The 20,400-nt window shown below is 42.7% G+C and overlaps 1 protein-coding gene across 2 annotated transcripts in view; it reads right to left on the minus strand.

Annotated features, from left to right (window-relative positions):
* dlgap1a (discs, large (Drosophila) homolog-associated protein 1a) overlaps window positions 1-20,400 on the minus strand; it is a 78,845-nt gene that overhangs the window by 34,003 nt on the left and 24,442 nt on the right. For both annotated transcript variants that reach the window (XM_035528572.1, XM_027001269.2), the window contains exon 2: window positions 15,191-15,276. The gene's annotated coding sequence lies outside the window, so the exon portion shown is untranslated. The remainder of the gene's footprint in view (window positions 1-15,190; window positions 15,277-20,400) is intronic.

The following is a 20,400-nucleotide window of genomic DNA, read 5'->3' on the forward strand; positions in this document are numbered from 1 at the left end:
GCCGCCATCCCACTACTGCTGCTCCGTCTGCCCCAGTTTGGCTCCCGTTGGGCTCCCCTGTTGAAGCCACAGGACCCCCCCAACACACACACACACACACACACACACACACACACACACACACACACACACACACAGAAAAGACGAAGCTCTATGACCTAAGGGCCTATACTGATGCCTGCATGGAAACGGAATGGAGTGTGATTGATGATATACAAAGGAGAAGGACAAGAAGCTGTAATTTGATTCGTTCCATAGTTTGATAATCACCTGACATTTATTTAGAGCAAACAAGATTATCCTCCAAGAGAAACATTACTTATGATTAGCATGAGTCTTGGGATGGTTAAAACGCTCCTAGTGGCTAATAGGCTAACAAGCGGGACGGCGTCATTCGCACGCGGGTTACTGTGCGAGGGCACTTTCAAGGGCACTTTCAAGCCTTCGTGAGCTCTTGGTCTGTGCCTAGTCCCAGTTCGTGCCTCGATGCTCTTGCAGGAGGGGGTTTGGGGCTTTCATCGGGGCCGACGAGGCCTGGAGGAGGAGGCGGTGCGCGATCGGACGGTGCACGGACGGACGGCGCGCGACTGGCTGGTATGTGACCGGGCTGGTGAGCGAGTGGCTGGCGCACGATTGGCTGGTGTGCAGACACCGCCGCCGGGGCAGCTACTGAATCAATACACGGCCCTATTGTGCGTTTTGGTGACTCGAGAGCTTTTGTTTGCAGACTTCCTGCGAGCCAAAAATAAAACGCAACTTGAATAGATACCCTCTCTTCCCACGCAGACATCAGAGGCTGAGAAACAGTGAGAAAGAGAGACAAAGAGAGTGGATATGAAGGGAGACAGAGTGAGACAAAAAAAGCAGGCTGGGGGGGGTTACAGGGTTAGCTTAGTCAGGCATCACACATACTCGGTACAGAACCCTTAAGACGGTTTGTCTGTCAGCTTGATCTGATTCTCTCGTGCCTTTCTCCCAAAGTAAATTTGTCCTGTGCCACAGTTAAGTATGATTCTGTGTTCTGGGGAACCACTCAAACGGTTCTACAGGGCCAGAGCAGCTCATGCGTACCAGCCAGGTTATTTTTATAGCCTTGCCCCTCCCACTGCAAATAAGCTTCCTTACGTATTCCTCACATCTGCCACAGTGCAGAGTTTTAGTCGGAAGTAAGCGCGATTGCAAGCAGCTCTTATGCAATATACCTGATCCCACTCATTAAGGTTCACAGAAGAATCTCGGGCTTTCTTCTATATTGCCTGTGCGCAGAGACTTGCGTGTGTGTGTGTGTGTGTGTCTCTCTCTCTGTCTGTGTGTGTGTGTGTGTGTGTGTGTGTGTGTGTGTGTGTGTGTGTGTGTGTGCGTGCGTGCGCGCGCATGCGCAAATAAGTTCCATTCCAGAAATATCTCTGAAGACGTGGGGTGAACGTCACCATGGAAACAGATGGCTTTAATACAAATTGCTGCAACCCTTCAACAAAACATTTATGTCCCTCTAAAAACAGCTGCATACGGACCACTCACCGGTACCTAAGGCAGAAGCAAGCCCTCCCACCACCCCTCCCCCAATATACCGTACATGTGTACATATGGTGCAAAGCATAGAAGGTTTTTGCAAGCAGAAAGTCTATAGCCAATTATTGAGCAACTCATTTTCCACTATTAAGATCTCATGTCTTTGTATGGACAATATGTGGAAGTTCTAGTGTGTGAGGGTTCTCTTTGCATTCTCTACCTTCTTTGAAGTCTTTATCTGTATTCTTCCCTCTAACTCCAAGGCCAAACTCTCTGCCTCATGTTCTCTCTCTCTCTCTCTCTCTCTCTCTCTCTCTCTCTCTCTCTCTCTCCTCTCGTACCTTCTTTCTTTTTCATCCCACTCTTTCCCTTTCTCTCTCACTCTGTCTCTCCTCTCTCTCCTCCCTCACCAATCCCACACCTCCTCTTCTGTTACCCCCCCAACGAACAGACAGTGCTGACTAAGTGAGCAGCCAAGCTAACCTTCTAGAAAAAAGGAAGGCATCTTATGAATATTTCAAATGAACGCTAAAGCTGGCCTTGCTAATTTCCCACATGGGAATGTGAGAAAACTGGAGAGGAAATAGCTTGGCAAAAGGCAAAAAAAATATCGAGAAATCAACCAGCAAATACTAACAGCACATATTTCTCACATCTCTTGCTCTGATATGTGGGTTATCCGCCTTCTCAGAGTGAGTCTCTCAGATGTGTATGTCTTAGAGGATGAACACTCAAACAATTAAAGGGATAGTGGTACACGCTTGCGTATGCATGTTTGTGTGTGTCTGTGTGATTGTGTGAGATTAGGGGTTTGCCCTGAGGCAAATGAGACCCCAGATCACCGCAAGCTCTAAAGCGTCCAATATTAGAGCTTGGTTGGTTGACTTATTTCCATGCTTGAAACACAAAGAGCTTAACAAAATACAAAAAAAATGTGCAATGGGAGTTTAGAGAGCTTATCTTACGCCATTTTGCCTCAAGCAAAAAGAGCTTGCTGCCTAGAGAATTTCAAATGCTGCTTTTTGCAATGGAAATGCAGGTTTAAGCCAATAGAACTCATTCTCCAAAAAGCCTCATAGCGTTAAGACTAGCCTAAGACTAACATTCAGGGAGAGTTTTCAAAGTGACACTCATGCTAGTCAGAGGTAATATTCATGCGCAGCTTGTCCCGGGTCACTCTTCTGACCATGCACAGGAGTACGCACAGGTGGCATCTGTTCCTGTGCGGGGTTGTGCGAGCCTTCGATTGCTCGCACATCGCCAGAATCTCCACGTTGCCTGTGGGACAGGTGTTTTTGTTTTGAGTCTGGCTTCTGATTAGGGCCAGGCCTGCAATGCCAGGGGGACCCCAGTGTGCTTGGCTGTGTCCAATCAGACACCACGACCAATCATTTAAAGACTGGAGAACAGCAATCAAAGCCATGCACAAGTGTAAACAGGAACCATCAGAGAGTGTTAAAAGAATAAATAAAAATGATGGAGATGTTTTTGACATCAGTCACATGTCAACTTCAGGATGTGCACACAAAACTGGTGTCTATAGACATATTATAACTATAACTCAACTATAGACACATTAGAACTATATCTATACAGACACATTTTTGAAACTCCTTCACAAATAGGTAAATACAGGTTCTGTAAAACTGAGCAGGGTGGAGATGCTGGAGCAGATTTTCATGAGCACTACAGGTTGAAAGGAGTGGTTAAGAGAAACAACGAGGCTGAAGTTTCCAGCTGTTTCCTGCCAGTCTGTTATTGCTGTGTGTCTTCACATACACCCACAGTAATACCAAAATATTAAAGACTGGGGAAAAGGTATACACACATACATGCTCTCTCTTTCACACACACACACACACACACACACACACACACACACACACACACACACACACACGCAGAGTGGTGATAAAAGGGAGAGGGTGATGTGATGGGGACTGTCACTTCAGGCAGGTTAAAGGGGTGCTTTGGCTGCTGGCTCTCTGGTCTGGTGTTTAGGGCACATTTGTATTAGTGGTGGAACCTGGGTGGGGTTGTTGCACTCTCCCTTTCCCACACCCACAACAATTCACCATTGGAAGCAGAAATTGGGGCTGGTTTTAGTGAGAAATGATTGAATCCAGTCTCAAGTGAAAAGGGGACATCTTCAATGCAAGTGTTTGGGTCTGTTTTTAATAGAAGTATAAAGCTTTCATGTGATATTTGTGTAAACAGAGTTTTCCCTTTAGTACACTCCTGCAGGGAAACGAGCATAAAGCTTCTAATCTGGGTGGGCGATATGGCAGAGAAGTATTATTGCGATAATTTCTAATGACAACCAGTATTTTACAATATGTAGAATACTATGATGTATGAATACTATGAATAAGTAAAACACTACGAAAAGAGCCAGTATTGAAACATGAGAGCTGAGTAGCATATGAGCAACTGACACAGAATTTGCATAAACAGTCATTTATGATTGCGTTTTAATCTCACTGCGAGATGTAAAAACAGACCTAGGGCCTGGCTAACAGTTACAAAATCTGGGTCAGTATGAAGCAGTCACTGGCTTTGCTTCAGGGCCTTCCAGACCTTTACAGAAGACATATAACAATTCAAACCAACAACAAATCCTTTGCAGTAATATTACTATATAAAGTTATTCTTAGAATGTAAGGCTTCATAGGTTTAATTATATGGCTTAGCTGGGATGACATGCATGGTTAAAGTTAATTATATAAGATGGCTGATGAAGGAACATGGAGGGTCACTCTCTTGACCTATTAAGTTGTGGATCCTTCATACGGCCACACAAATTGCATTCGACAGGTCATGATTGTGAATGACATGATTGCGTTCCAATTAGCACAGAGTATGGAATGCATTCCTGGCATGCTGCCAAGTTTTTGGCAGATCTAGACCAGAGGCAATCCTGTCTGGCTGATAAGAGCTACAAGAGGAGAGTCCATTCTACCCAACCAGGCCATTAATGACACAGCATAAAAGTGCTGATCAAAAAACAGCCACTCATTATATTTTAGAATTTATTAGAAATTATCAAAATCTTTTGTTTTTGTATTTACTTACCCATATCTGGTTTACCTACAACCAACTCTGGAAATAGGTGCAGATGAAGATTTAATGCATGTAAAACTTAATAAATGTAACTGACTCGAAATGTGTCTGTTGATTTAGCAAAACACCCATAATAACCAGTTATAACTTACTAATTTAGCCTGACTCTGTATGACTCCTGAGATGGCGTGAGACAGAAAATGTGTTTGCTCCTTTAATGACCAGCGTCAAAAAGCATATACATTTCTGAGAAAAACCCCCATCCATTTTTTATTGGAGTGTAGCAAATTCTGAGAAGTTACTGAAGTACAAACACTCCCTGCAAAAGATTCTAGACATATATTAATGAGGTGATACAAATAATACAGTAAATGACAGATGCACAGCATAGATAATACCACCTTGAGTCTACCTGAGAGAGAGATCGCGATCTTGCTAGAGGGAAAAGAACAAGGGAGCAAGACCAAGGAGAGATTTGTCCAAACCCAACGCCTCAGTCCTCCAGCTCTGCCTTCACTCTGAGTTGTGATGCATTTGCCCTCATTTCTAGGAATTTCTTGTGATGCATTTGCCCTAATTTCTATGATGTTGTTAGAAGTGGGGGTATACTATTAAAAAATATGCAAACCTGAATTTGGCTTACATTTTCAGTCTGATTCCAGAGATGCTAATATGAAAGACCATCTGGGGGTTAATGTATCCATAAAAAAGCCAGAACAAAAGTATTAGCCTTCATCAAAACATCAGCATTTCCTCCTAAAACACTAAATGGATTGTTACTTGCAGTTTGCACCACTCATGTACCTGCACCGTAGAAATGTCACTTGCTTACAGTCAGTGGCTGATTTTATGGTGTCTTTACCACTCTGCCACCTCTTCCCCCAGTTGGGGTGGGTGTTTCTCTGAAAAAGCATGTGCTATGTACACTCAACTGGCAGGAAGAGCTTCAAAAACGCCAGCAGGCACATGTGAATCTGTAACCCACCACTGGGAAACAAAGCAGTGAGGAAGGAGAAGATCACAGTCTAGATGAGGCCAGTCCCTTCCAAATTGGGGTTCGTCAAAAGAGTGTGAGCTGCTGTGTTTGGGATAAAGCACAAGTTACAGGCCTGCTTACAGGAAACAGCTTCATTGGTAGAGGGAACTGGTTAAACATAATTTCAAGCCCTGTCCAAAGCATTATGGGCAAAATTGTTTGTCAGGGTTGTAATGGTCTGGGCATTTGCTGATTAATTGGCAGCCTCATTTGGTTAGTATAGAGAAGGGGTTAGCAATGCTGCTACTCCCATGGGTGGACTGTGGTTCAAACACCATGCAGATAAGTGCTTTAGGTTACACCAATAAGAGTCCTTGGGTAAGACTCCTTCCACTCCACTCACCTCCCTCTTTAACATGCTTGAAATTGTAAATTGCTCAGGATAAGAGCATCTGCTTAATATGTAAAGGTGAAATTTACCTTTTGCTATATATACGTATTCACATCTAAAAACCAGGTTCAAAAATTCCTTGATGCCTTTTATAATTATCTGCTACATACTGGCATACAAGAGAGATCAATGAAATACTGAAAATTACTCAATCACGCCAGCCAATCATCCTCTCATCAGGCAAGCCAATAATCCATAAATTATGGCACTGTGCTTGCCAAACACCTCTCCACTGAGTTTTACACTCTGTGCTTAGCAGACACGCATCTTGATGTCCATCAGAATCTAAACTCCTCTACCAGAAACAAAACCCAAGAAATTGGCAAATTTGTGATCCTCCAAAGACAGAAAATTTCTCCAGAAGCACAGAATATGTGAACCCAACCTGGAAGAGAGAAGGAGCTGTGTAGGTACTGCAGGCTAATGGCGATGGAACATGAAACACATTTTCTCCTCCACTGCGCAAAATATATCAATGAGAGACATTCTTTGAAAAACTTTGAAAGTGTTAACAATGCATCCCCCTTTCTTTCTGGTTTTGAAAACGCATTATACTTGAAAAAGAAGTTGAAATGCCAGCTTTGGTAGATAAATTTGTCTCCCCATTTTCTAGAAATAGTTTATATCAGTACATAAGAGACTGCTACTATCTTACCTCACCCAAGTTACCTGAATTTTTGGAGGTCTTTATATATATATATATATATATATATATATATATATATATATATGAAAAATCATTATTTGCATTTATGATGCAAAACTGTAAACTCACAGCCAAGCTAATAAAGGATTATAAATTAAATTATATGTCAGACTGTGTATATGTGTGATGTGTCTGTGTGTATGTACGTGTTTCTGCATGCATGTGTGTGTGTGTGTGTGTGTGTGTGTGTGTTTGAGTCTATGCATATTTGAGAGTAAAGGAGCACATTTGCCGCCCACTCAGCCCCATGATTCAACTTATCCTGCACTAAGCGTGGGCTAGAGAGAGAGAGCGAGAGAGAGAGAGAGAGAAAAGAAAGGGAGACAGACAAAGAGCCAGGGAATGTGTGAGAGACAGAGACAAAAACCAAAAGAGATTAAAAAAAGAAAGCCCCCCCCCCCACTTCTTCCAATTCGGTTCAGAACTGGGATGCAGTGACTCTTGCTTCCTGCGATGTAGCGGCGTGAGACATGGCCCGGGGTAGACGACGGAGCGACGGTGTGGGTGGTGCGGCTCCTGACAGGAACCAGCAGCTGGAGCGTCACGCTGCCGTCACAAATGAAGACGTTCGTTACCAGAAAGCAGTCATTTCCACTGGAGAGGTCCCTTATTGCTGCTTACTCTACTGCCTGTATTCATGACCAACAAACGAGTGCTTGTTGGCTGCCGCTAAAGGCAATTTTGAGCACTTATGTGACTTTTATCTCAGCATTCTACTTACAGATGGTAACAATGGGATATATGGGCAGCGCAGTGTTTTATAAGGTTTCATAAACAAACTGGGATCAGCTGATGTTCTCATGAACTTGGATCATCCTCACAGGCTCTTTTTTGTTGGATTTTATGTGCTGGACTTTAGCCATTTAAACGCAAGCCTTTATTTGCTTCCTTTATATAACACCCTGCCAACCAAACGGCACTCTTTGTAAAAGCCTGTGACTTTGTACCAAAGCAAAGCAATTTATGTAGAGGCTGTGTAAAGTGCTGTGAAGATGGACGGGGGTTACGCCAGCCGTCAGAAAATCCTGGCCGAGGGTTTGGTCCTGAGGCTCTTCGTGCAAAACTCCTCAAGGGAGAAAAGCAAAAGCTGCTTTGTAGAAAAGCACGCATATGCTAACATATGGAATACTGAAATATCTTTGGCATCCTCACAGTCACTGCCATGTTAGTAGTGGTTAAACATGTCATGGGGTTGTGATTCAAATCTTGCGTGTGAAGTAGTGAAAAACACTTGTAAACCACTGAAAAGAGTCCTGGGTGTTACGAAAACTTGGCAAATAATCCAACAGGAAAACAAGTTGGATTCCTTAAGTAAGGTCAGGCAGCATGACAACATCGGTGAATGATTGGCAAGTATCATCAAGAGCTACAAGCTGAAAATAATGTGCTTACCAAAAAAAAGTTTATATCAGAAATCATCAGCTAAATAATTGTATTGATTGGCTCACCTACCTCTATACATGCCAATTGCAAATGTCCTACATGATAGGACAGATATGGTGCCCATATCTGGTCTTGGTGATCAAACCACTCTGGAGAGTTTAGGGCCGACCCTGTTCTAACAGACCTGATCCAGTTAATCGCGTCCTTCAAAAGCATCTTAATATCAGGGTTTATTGTCATTAGGGGTGGAACTAAATTTTTGAATAAATTCTCCAGGACCAGATTTGGGCACCCCTGCCCTATGCTGAGGGAGTGCCCAATGAGGCTGCTGCTAAGATGTTTGGCTACACAGGTGTTATGAAAATAGGCCCTATGATACATCAGGTTAGGTGAGTAGGTAAATAAGAGCCTGATCGTACTGCTTTGGGGGGTGGGGGGTGGGGGTCTGGCAGCTCTCCAACACAACGTGCCAGAGAGATCAGTTACTTGTGTTCCTCATGAAACACTTTCCCCAGGCCAAAACAGATTCATTAATGTGCTACACTTCTCTCTATAGCTCTCTCTCTCTTTCTCTCTCACGCACAGACACACGCACACACACCCTCAGACACATGCACAAGCGCACAGATATCAAGCGGCTGCACTTTTCGCGTTCTCCCAAAGCAAATGCATTCTCTTAAATGTTGACTGCCTTGGTTCAGATGACTGGAAGGAATGGAGGGTTTGTGTGATTAGCATAAATAATGTTTCAGATGCAAACTAAACTGTTACAGGCTAAATTCAGTCCCCTAGGACAGTTGTTACAGGAACTCACAGAGTCACAGCACACTTATTAAACAAAGTCTCATTAAAAAACAAAATTTTACTAAGTTTTACCACTGAAATGTGCAGACAGTTTTGGCAAACCATTTCCTGTTGCACTGGGGACTCTTCAAAACACGTGCAGCTTCCAGTGTAGCATGCCACATACACACATTGTCATATACATGCAATATGTATAAAGCTACACTTCATTCCAGGCCTCCGAATACACTGGCATCCTTCAGGGAGTCAGTTTATCAACCCTCTGTTCTAAAAAGTATATAAGCATCCACTCATAGTAACTGAAAAGACTCACAAAGCTCTTCACCCTGCCAAGAACACTTCTCCACTACTGGCTTAGTGCAGCTATGAAGGAATGTGGTAACTGAAGGAGACCAGACTAAACTAAGCACATAGGGTACCAGCATGATTCACACAGGAATGCACACACACACACACACACACACACACACATACACAGGCACACATGCACGCACGCACACACATATGCATTTGTAGGTCAGAAGGAATGATGGAGAAGACAACAGTTTCCACACTCAGAGTGCAGCTCATCTGCCTTTTAAAAGACTGGTGCACTCTAGTGCATCTGAAGATTATATGTATTTTTTGACACCATGCGGTGAAAGCAACCCGGTGCAGCAAAAGATCTGACGCGAGACACTTCAAATAAACGCCAGAGGCTAATAAAATACAGAATATTAAGTTAAAAACTTGGGCAGTTGATGCATAAATGTAAATGTGTTGACAGTAAAGGGAAATGCCTTGTGCTAATTAAAATGTCTTCTGAGAAGGGAAATTAATCTTACGGCATAAATCATCTACTGAGAGAATGAGACGTGAAGGAAACAAAATGGAGACCATTTTATGTAAAATACACGCTGCTCTTAGAATGTATTGAATTATGTATGTCTGTGGGAGCCTGGAAACCATGTTACACATTTCTAAAGGTGCGCTATTCTGATAGGCTGTAAAGGAAAGACTAACCACCTCCCAGCACATTTCAATGAGACCCAACTGCCGCAGAAACAGGAAATGCTGCACATCGAGGCAGAAAGAGCCGTGGTGGTGGTGTGTGTGTGTGTGTGTATGCACATATGTGCATATATGCGTTTGTGCAAGGGGTTAAGACGTGAAGGAGATGGAATAAATTGAAAGGGGAAGAGGGCCCAATGGTCTTTATGTTCACGTGAGCATTTCACTAAATCCTGCCTGGAAGGTCATTGCCTGGTAATTAACAGAGGGAGATATATGGAGGTACTGTAGCTGTTTCTCAACACACACACACACACACACACACACACACACACACACACACACACACACACACACACACACACACACACACACACACACACACACACACACACACACACACACACACACACACACACACACACACACACCATCTTCCAGAGAAGGCAACCCCTGGACTCGTGACTGGTTTGTAAACTCCGCTATCTCTTCCCTGCAGCATGGCCAAGCCATCGCTGTCTTACCCATGATGCCCTGCTCGGCTCCACCCCCTTTTGCTCCAAATACGACCAACAGTACATGTGCTTACGTATTCATCTCAGCAGCACGGGGTGGGATGTTTTCAGATGGATGTGATTTTGATTAATTCCAGCACTTACCAGAGCTGGGAAGGTTAATCAATCTTGAATTGCCCCGTTGTTACCTTCAGCTTTAATGGGTTTTTCAGGCTCTCATTACAGACACAAGCGGCTCGAGTTCTGTTCCTCAGTCTCAGCCAGTCAGCACGTACCAGAAGGCGGAGCTACCCAAAGCTCAACATTCTGTGCGATGGTAACATCGCCGAAGCTGATTGGCTTAGAGGCTTCCGTTGGACAAGCAGCCCAATCCGCATCGTTTCTTCTATATAAGGGCAACATTTCTGTTCTTGGCCTCCATCCAAAAAGCATTTACTGACGACAACAAACAGGTTGTTTTAAAATGCGTTTTTGGCCCAGATTATTGAGGCTGCCATATCTCAGGGTTTGTTGACGGTTTGTCAGGACACACACAGCTGATCTGGAAAAAAATCACCTTGTTAAACAAGGCACCGGCCCCTGTGCTGGCCCTAGGTCAGTTTAAGCAGCATGTCCTCTAGCAGCACATGGTCTTGTCACCCCTGAGCCTGCTCTATTCACACTGGAGGATCAAAAAAGAGTCACAGACAGGCCCAGTTAAAGACAGGCCCCCAAAATTGCCTGCTGTAGTCTTCTATAGGGCATAATGCCAGGGCAGGATTTTTGCATTGTCTGCGGCTCTAAATTCAAATATTTGTTAATACATTTTCTGAAAAAAAATTAACTACCCTGATAGATAAATAAAATGTTTTCTGAACTATAATGTTCAGAAATGGAGAATTCGTTTAACTTAATTTGCTGTGATAGTGAGATTACAGAGCAAGCCTGATAGCTCATCACCTCAGACTCGGCGTGGGTGGGGGTGGGGTGGTCACAACCAGATGAGGTGGGCAATCACCGCAGAGAACTCTGCATACATAGCCATGGGCCCACGGAGGTAATTACACGCATGCAGTTATGTAAAATGCAATCCAAAAGGTGGAAATGATGCTAGTAAAACAGGAAAGTAACTCACGACAACCTCATCCAGGAATGCTCCAGAGTCTCATGAAGAATCAGGCTAGGTGTTCCTCACTGTCTTTCCTCTAGCCATGCTAGCATTTTTACGGTTGTTTTCCTTTAATACTTCTGTAGAACAATGCAGTTTTTAGAGTTACTATATAAAGGGACATTTATATATACATGTACATATACATTTATATTTGTGGAATCTGGTACTTCTAGTTTCTCATGTAGATGTTTCTTCTACCAGTTATTTATTCAGGCTACCATTTATTTATTTAGACTTTTGTTTAGTTTTTCATAACATAAACAGGCCGGCAATCCTGTTTCCCAGGGTGGTAGTGTAGCTCTGCAAAGTAGAATCATTTCTTTAGGCGTCTGCTAAATTGCCTGTGCCAATATTTTCTGAGTGGAATTTCGCACTTTAAAATGAAGCAATATGTAATATCACATTTTGAAAATAACTTCCCCAAGACCTGAAAGGTGTACACTTCATTCAGATACTTATTTTCAACTCAGTGCGGCATCTTCATAGCAGTTCATTTGAATAGAGGAACGCGCTGAATACAGGAACATGCCGACTTCCTAGTACCATCAATAGGCAATAAGCAGCAACACTGGAGTGAAAGTGTAAACTACTGCATTGTCTGCAGTGATGGCTAGATTACAGAGCAAGTCTCAGATCTCATCACCTCCTTTCCAGCAAAGACATAAGACCTAAAGCGATGAAACATGCCCTAAGATCTCAGATAAAAGACCCGACGGGCACTTTCCCTCACATCACGACATGACTTATGCATGCCATGATTCCGTCAAGATAAGAAAAAAAGAAACTAACTCATTATGGGAGCACTGATTGGCACGGCAGCAAAACACACCCACAGGATGTCGGTCCAGGGATGCCCACTGCTGTCACCACCGTTCAAGGTTAACGTGCTACGTGTGACCTCAAACGTTCTCCAAATAAGAGTTTGTTTTTTTTTAAATGATGGAAGCAAAGGGAAAACGAGAAATTTTAGGAATTTGATTTCAGGCCATAGACACGTGGCGTGGCAGTACCAAATGAGTGAGTTCTCACCATGCACCATCCTCTGTTACCCTCTGGGAGGAGAAAAGTTAACAAAACACAATATAAAAAAAACAATGTGTACTATTTCCAGTGTTTTCCCCCTCAAACCAAAGAAACTCTAATGTACAAAAAGCATTTTCCTGTCTGGTTCAGTGGACAGCGCTAAGCTTCAATGGTTCATGCATTGTATGCCAGAACACAAAACATCAATTCATCAGCTAATCGCAAAGCCCCTCAGGTGGGTGGCATCAGACACCGCCAGTCTGGGCAAGCGAGAAATGTCAGGCGCGCGGAAAACGAACACCTCTGCTGTGGGGCATCTGCCGCCAAAGTTTGCAGTCCAGTTATAAAAATCTTGCAGCAATTGGTGTTCCAATAACTAAGACCCTTGGTCAGTTCAAGGGCCCTTTGTGAATACCCCTTCTTTTGTTTTATGAGGACCGGCCACTAGAGGTACAGTGATATGCAGCTAGCTTTCTCAGTGATGCCAGTGGAGGCAATATAGCAGGAAACATTTCCTTTGTCAAAATGGAAAGGTTAACTAGAACCTCTGTAGAAGGTTTGTAGAAGAGTGGGGTTAAGTTCTTTGATCATCACTGGTAGAGACTACTGTGGTCTTCAAACGGAATACAGAATGCTGCCTAGATTTGTGCAGCATCACATACGGCAAGTGTATTTTTGTCTTCTTCTCCCTGCTACAGTAATTTTGGCCAAGGATGATGAGAAAAGGCTTTTTCTAAGTCCAAAACAAGCAACTTTAATACCCAAAGGTCTGTAGCTGGTTTTATAATACAGATTAAGATAGCTTTTGTTGTTTGTTTGTTCCATGCTACGATATTGCGATATTGCAAACTGTGTCTGAGTAGATGGCCACATTATAAAGATTTACAAATAGCATATGCTATTTGTGTTGGTGTAGGTTTTATGACTTTGATTTCAAGATCTTGAAATCCATATTTGAAAATCAAATAACTATCATCAAGTAGTTCTGAAGTGTAAAAATCCTATAGAACATCTAAACCCTCAGACCCCCCCAACACACACTTTTTCCACATTGTGTTAAGAAACCTTAAGACATGCGTCGTCTCCTGAAGTATCACGGTAATAAAGTCAGGCAACGAAATGTCATTTTCGACATCAGTAATTGCTGCTTCATACAAGTGAGGTCGCTAATGGTTTGTCAGCCTTCTCATGCAGACCTGGCCTTTATAAAGTGTCAGAAAAAGAATGTGGTGCTGTGGGTAACTCAGCTCCTGACAGGCACCTGCCTTTTGTCAGATCTCATTCCTGCCCTAGTCTTAAGACTCAGTCACACAAATAGTCCGAAGCTTTTTCATCTGGAAAGTCACAGTCATCTTAAGACGCTCTTACTATGTTACAGGCAGAGCTGCATTAACTGACTGGAAAAGAACTGCTTGGAAAAGCAGTTTAATGAAAAACATGTCAAACCCCCTTTAGTATTTCAAAGCTGAGGCAACGTTATCAGATAGAGGCTGTCAAAGCACTGACTTGGTGAAACACAGTCACAAGCTAGGCCTCTTAACGTGTCATAACTGCCTGATAACTTAAGATAATGACCGAGTTATCAATGATTCATGATTTAGTTTTGCCTGTTCAGTAATGGTTATGGGAAAGGGCCTTTTAGCTATGCAGTTTAATTTCAATTAGTTCCATGCGTTTTGTTTGCTTTGATGATCCTACTGTATGGAAAGGAAATCTGGCTAATAAAAAACATACTGTAATTAAAACAATTATATGAATATGAAAACCCACACTCTAAACAGCGTTTTGTCATTTCACGGAGACCATCCAAGGTAGGTAGCATGCTAACGTTTGAGCTAAAAAGATATATCTCACTCATTCACTTGGCGATTTGATAGCTATCATAACATTGATGTCACAGTATTTAGCAAACTGAAATAGCAAACTGAAGATCTGATTTTGATTTAATTTCAATTCTGTCCATTAAATACGGCGATAATGAAGAAAATGACTAAAAGCTGTCTTTTTTTCCAATTTGTTACACATGACTGTTGCATATCACTGAACCGACAGAGTGATATAACGGTCTTCACACAGAGTCGCTGTGGGCTAATGCCTGGAGCTTCAGGATGTGGTGCTGTAATCGGGGTGGTGATGATGTCTGGGGTGGAGTTGGTGGGAAATCTGACTAGCATATCTAGCTGCAGAGGATAAATGCCAAAAGCAACAACAGATATATGCTTCTACACGTCCGTAATCTTGTCAACGGTTGCGTGTCAACTCCAGTCAGGGCGTTTTTCCTTGCCACTCTCACCACTGGCTTCCAAATTAGGGATCTGGACCTATACAATTGTAAAGCTGCTTTATGTCAATGTGTGCTGTAAAAAGCACTATATAAATAAATTAGATTTGTGTGTGCGTGCATGGCTATGTGATGCTTCATATCGGAGAAAACTAAGCTTAAATGTGGATTGAACATGGTAGATATCCTGGCACAGCCATGAAGTCACATTATAAGCAGGATCATACAGAAAGCTTATCCAAACATACGAAGCAGCAGTCCCAGGCCAGACTGGAGGGACTCCTATCAAGCTCGCACGGCGCCGCACAAACTGAGGGTAATGCATGCAATCATACTGACTCTCAGCAGATCCTCATTTTAGGCTTGTGTACACCAGTCACTGGAATCCCTCTGACCAAACTCCTCAAACTCCTCCTTGAGCTTCACTAGAGATAGAGAGGTAGAGAGAGAGAGAGAGAGAGAGAGAGAGAGAGAGAGAAAAAAGATGGGGTGGGAGGAGAGCACAAACAGAAACAAGCCTATTACATTTTGCTAGCACACCAAAAAGGATATGTTTTGCAACACAAACATACTGCTTCCTAATTTGATGAAGAGAAGTAATCGTGAAAGAGGTGGTTTATAACCCTCATTAGCAGAAGCAGTGTGTTCATCGCAAAGAGAGAACACCCAGCAAAGACAGGCAAAGCTCCCAGTGTGCAGAAACATCAAAACAGAACAGAGAAATTATTCATACTGACAATATTTTTTAAATATACACACACACACACACACACACACACACACACACACACACACACACACACAAATCACCTTATGTCAGTGTACATTTAACCTCTTTCCCATCTATTGCCACATGCGAATCTGTATTAGCTATCCTCTAGGCCTACATCAGTATTCAGTTTATGGATACTGCTGTGTTGAGAATGGTTCACCAAATATGGTGTGGTGAGCAACTGACCATTGATGAATGGAGTACAGGGCGGCTGATAAACCGTGCATGGAAACCATACAAAGCAGTCTGTAATTGTATGTCTATAAAGTGTGTCTTAAGGATGAAATGAAGTCAACAGAGACTGCAGGTGCATGCTGGGTGTTCTAAAGGAGCTGGTGAAGGTATTCAAAAGGGCCATGGATGAGCGCTGCTCATTACAGAACTACTGTGACAGGCATTTACCCTAGTTAGCGACCTTATGTTTATTATTAAATGATACATAAAGGAATGAAATATAAGGGTACAGTTAACAAATCTGTGGCTACAGATTATGATATTTTTTTCTCAAAGATAAAAAATTAAATGCAGTTGTCCCTGGGGAGTTCCGTAAAAAATTACCAGCATGCCTTCAAATAAAACAACAAGGCGCTAATTTCCTTTTGTGCCGAGGAGTACAGATCAAGTAGAACAATAAAACTGAGTAAGGAATAAAAAAAATAAATAAGAAAGTAACTAAACCAAAACATGAGCATTTGGTTGAAGTCTGGGTGTGGTATTACAAGAGGTTTTGCCACCACTCAAGTTCAATCATCATGGCTGATAAACAGACCCAGACCAAATCTATGCTGGCAGAACTCTGATGGAATTCCGAGTTCAGGGTTGTAAAATCATTCACAAGGGCTACATTCACACAGCAAGTAGCCCAAATCCAATTTTCTGACCATATCCAATTTTTTTTGTGTTAGGCTGTTCACAATACTTTTTTTTAATGTAACCTACATTCAACATTGGTCTGAACAGATCATGCTCCTAAACTGATTCACATGTCCAAAAGCACAATGCTTCTTGTGGCATGTGGCATCCAGAGGTAAACAAGTTTTTCTTTAAACCTTGCTTTCAGATTTTAACTTTTCTTTGACACTGCAGCCAAGATCTCCTATGGCAGCGTTCAGCCATTTCTTCTGAAATATCTATGAACACAGGCTTTTATGTCCATCCGGCACAACCTTTGTCACAATGTAGCACTGCTGGTAAGAAAGATGGACGACAAGAGTGAGGGACGATTTCAGTGGCGAGATAGTGAGGTAACAGACCCCGCAAACAATGACGTGCAGTGGCTGCTATCTCCACAGAGACCCTTCATTAAAAGCTTGGCTGTGTTTCGCCTCTTCGCACTCATGCTCTTTTTTTCCCAGAATTTGCATCCAGTCTCCACTGCAGATTAACACGAGCATTATCTTTATTCTAGTGGCTGTTACTGGAGTCTCAATTTAATAATATTGTCTACCTCTGGTCGAGCGTGCTGCATCAAGCAACAAAAATATCAGATTTGGGCTGATAATTGGATTTGGGTCACTTTTACCAGGAAAAACTGTATGTCAGTTAAGGCTCCTCTTCATTTCATGGGCTTGAACATTAACACAAATGCTTCATTCCCACACACAGGGATTAATCTTGCTTTCAGTACCTAAATCTGGGTTGCAAAACAAGTGCAGCATGGTTGCATTTGTTCATTTTTATTCTGAAACTCTGGCAGCTGCTCTGAACACTGACTATGCTTTGTGAGACAGGATCCACAATTTCCAAGTTATCTGGATAATTTAAGCCTAAATGAGGACTGTCTGATAGAAGATACTTCGCCTCCAGTATTGACTTCTGGCTCAAGTTATCTTGGCAAAATCTTGCTTTGTGAAATACCTCACGGATAACTGCCCATATTAGTGACATCTTCAAACGTCCAATTTGAGATTTGTGATAGCCTCGTGTGCGTGTACCTAATTTGCACGGTTATTTGATAAAAATGCATTTGGTAGAATAACCTTTTATCCCAGGCTTTTTCTTTATTATCCAGCACAATCCAGGACTTGGACTATGACCTCCTTCTCCAAGACCCTATCAACAGAGGAGAATAAGGAGCTTGTGCTAGATTTTACCAGTGCTTTTATTCCACTGTAGAAAGCCCCCAAGCTGGCTTTGTTTTTGCAGAAATACTGCAAACAGGGAGACTCCATTCCAGCTCCATCTTCATTCTGACTACCTGCCACAACTGTTCCCTCAGCATGTGGAGGACATCAAGTGTGTAGTAGATGGGGAAGCCCAGCTGTGTTGTTTTAGATGAGACAACAGATGCTTGTGGCTGCTGTGTCCTTGCCAGTCTTCTGCAACTTGTTGGAAAGCCATCTCTGGCAGCAGATGCTGTTTTCCTTGAAAAAAGTTAACTTTGCCACAGTGTCTCATTCGGTTATACCATGCCTTAACAATTACAACATCAATTTTAGTGATGTGTGGGCTTTTTATCACAGACAGTAAGCTATATAAAAAACCTTCAACACCATTCTTCATGGCCCGTTTCCCAACTCCAAGCACGTTTGGCTCATCTCCTTAGTTTAGTGCTGGAGGCTTTCCCAGTCACCTTTGAGAACCTCACCAGGGTTTGTGGCCTGATAAAAAGGACGTTCTGCAGGGTGCTGCTTGGAGTTGTGGGACTATGTGCAGGCTTTTAACTTGTCTCCTGTCAGTGTTTGCAGTCCTGACCAGATGAGCTTCATGGATTGAGGCTGTCCAGTACATTGTAGAGTAAACCGATGTTTTATATGACACACCAGACCTACCACTGTCCACCAATGCTGTTCGGGAACTGAGAGAGCTGAGAAAGATGAGAAGCTGAGAAAAATGTGCTTGATGCCCAGGTCAGAGATCCTGACTACTTTAATCAAACTGGAAAATATAGCCAACCCATCGACTCTCACCATTCATAGTGAATTAGGTGACCTCTAGATGATGAGTATGGCCACACGGCAGGTGCTGAGGACTGGCATTCGGGGACCAGAGAGAAGCTGAGGGAGCTGAATGAGGAAGAGAAGCTTGACTGCTCTCAACTCTACCAGGAAGCCATGGCTGACTGTTGAGCAAGGTTGCAGCAGATGCACCCCTACATGCAGCTCTTCAAAACCCTTCCAGTGATTGATTCATCCAAGGTGGCTGGTGTAAGAAAGAAGACTCAGGCCTGCGTCCAAGCCTCGCCTGCCCTTAGCCCAGCGTCAGCTGAGTAATGGCACCATTACATTCACACGGATAAAAGTGAGCATGGAGAGGTTGGGGCTCCCAGGACAGACAGAATGCCCATGCATACATTTTCATCTTCCTTCTACCTCAGTGGATGCAGAGAGACTTTTTACACATGTCACTACACTGCTTATACAGTACAGATGGAGCCAGATTGAAAACAACATTAAAATGATGCTTAGTACTAAATTTAACTCTAGTCAGCAGGACTAAACCCCCACTATGTAACCCAAAACACATAGTCACACATACACAAACATTTAAGCTTTAATGCTCATTTTATTTTTGGGGTATTACCGTACCTCATTACCTTACCTTATATATATTTTGTAATGGAATTTGCATATTACTATTCATGCTAAAATTAGTTCTTTCACAATAAAAAAATAAATATTAAGAGCTACAAATTACATTAAGTACATTAAGTTCTTTAAACAGAAAAAAAACTTTTATCAGCTATCTTAGTTTGTATTAAGAGTATGTATGTATGTATGTATGTATGTATGTATGTAGGTATTAATTAATTAATTGCAATTAATTCATTAATTAAATTCCACAGATTTTTGTTCTGAATCGCTGCATAAAACCTTCAAAAACTGCAGTTTCCCACTGGGTTTACTGATGAGCTATTAGATCATCCTTCACGGTATATAAAATCCATAACCTCACTTCCAATTCATCACTGCCTATTGTAATTCAAGGGAGACCTCCACTCGTCTTTCACGGTCTGTGCAGAGATGGATATCAAATCAATATTCAGATTTAACCCAACATTTGCATATCAAGCTCCGTGTCAACGACGCCGCGTGAGCGGATATCGACGGCGCTAAGATGACTGCTAGGGAGTCGCGTGCGGATGTGGCGCGAGACAAAACTTTTGCTAGGCTCGCGGAATCAAATGAATGCGCTTGATTGGGCGGCCTCTTCCCGAACCTCAGGACGCGGGCCGGGGATGAGCTGTTTCCGCGGCATCGTTATTCAAACAGACAAGCATCATTGGCTTTGATCATTAGATCTCATCTTTGATGAGGCTCCATAACCCAAACGGCTAAACTGCCGCTGGTGAGGGTGATGTAATGGCTTGAGCTGATTTCCCAGAAGGGCTGAACTGATGGGCTGTTCTGTCTTTATACTCACTATAGTCCCTTAGGACATGGCAAATTGTCATGGTACAGAGAGTAAGAGGAGATTCTACCCAAAATCCATTGTAAAGGCCCACTGCACGTGATGCACTGACACATTCATAAATGTCTTTCAGTAGAAATTGTCATGGTATTCCAGGAAGATTTTAGTAGTAGGCGCATTCAGTTCTCACAAATGTTTAAATGAGAATGGTTTACCTGGCTCTATGCAGGTAAACACACTGATTCAGTCACACAGGCTTCCACTCGGTTGACATCAAGCTGTGTGTGTGTGTGTGTGTGTGTGAACGCATATATGTGTGAATAAGCTTTGTTGCCATTAAATGAGTACAGAGATATATTTGAAGAAACCACAATTCAGTGAACTGCATAGTGCTCAGGTACCTGCAAGCAATCTAAAATAGCAATAC

Source organism: Electrophorus electricus, chromosome 7 (assembly GCF_013358815.1).
Source record: "Electrophorus electricus isolate fEleEle1 chromosome 7, fEleEle1.pri, whole genome shotgun sequence".
NCBI classification, from domain to species: Eukaryota; Metazoa; Chordata; class Actinopteri; order Gymnotiformes; family Gymnotidae; genus Electrophorus; species Electrophorus electricus.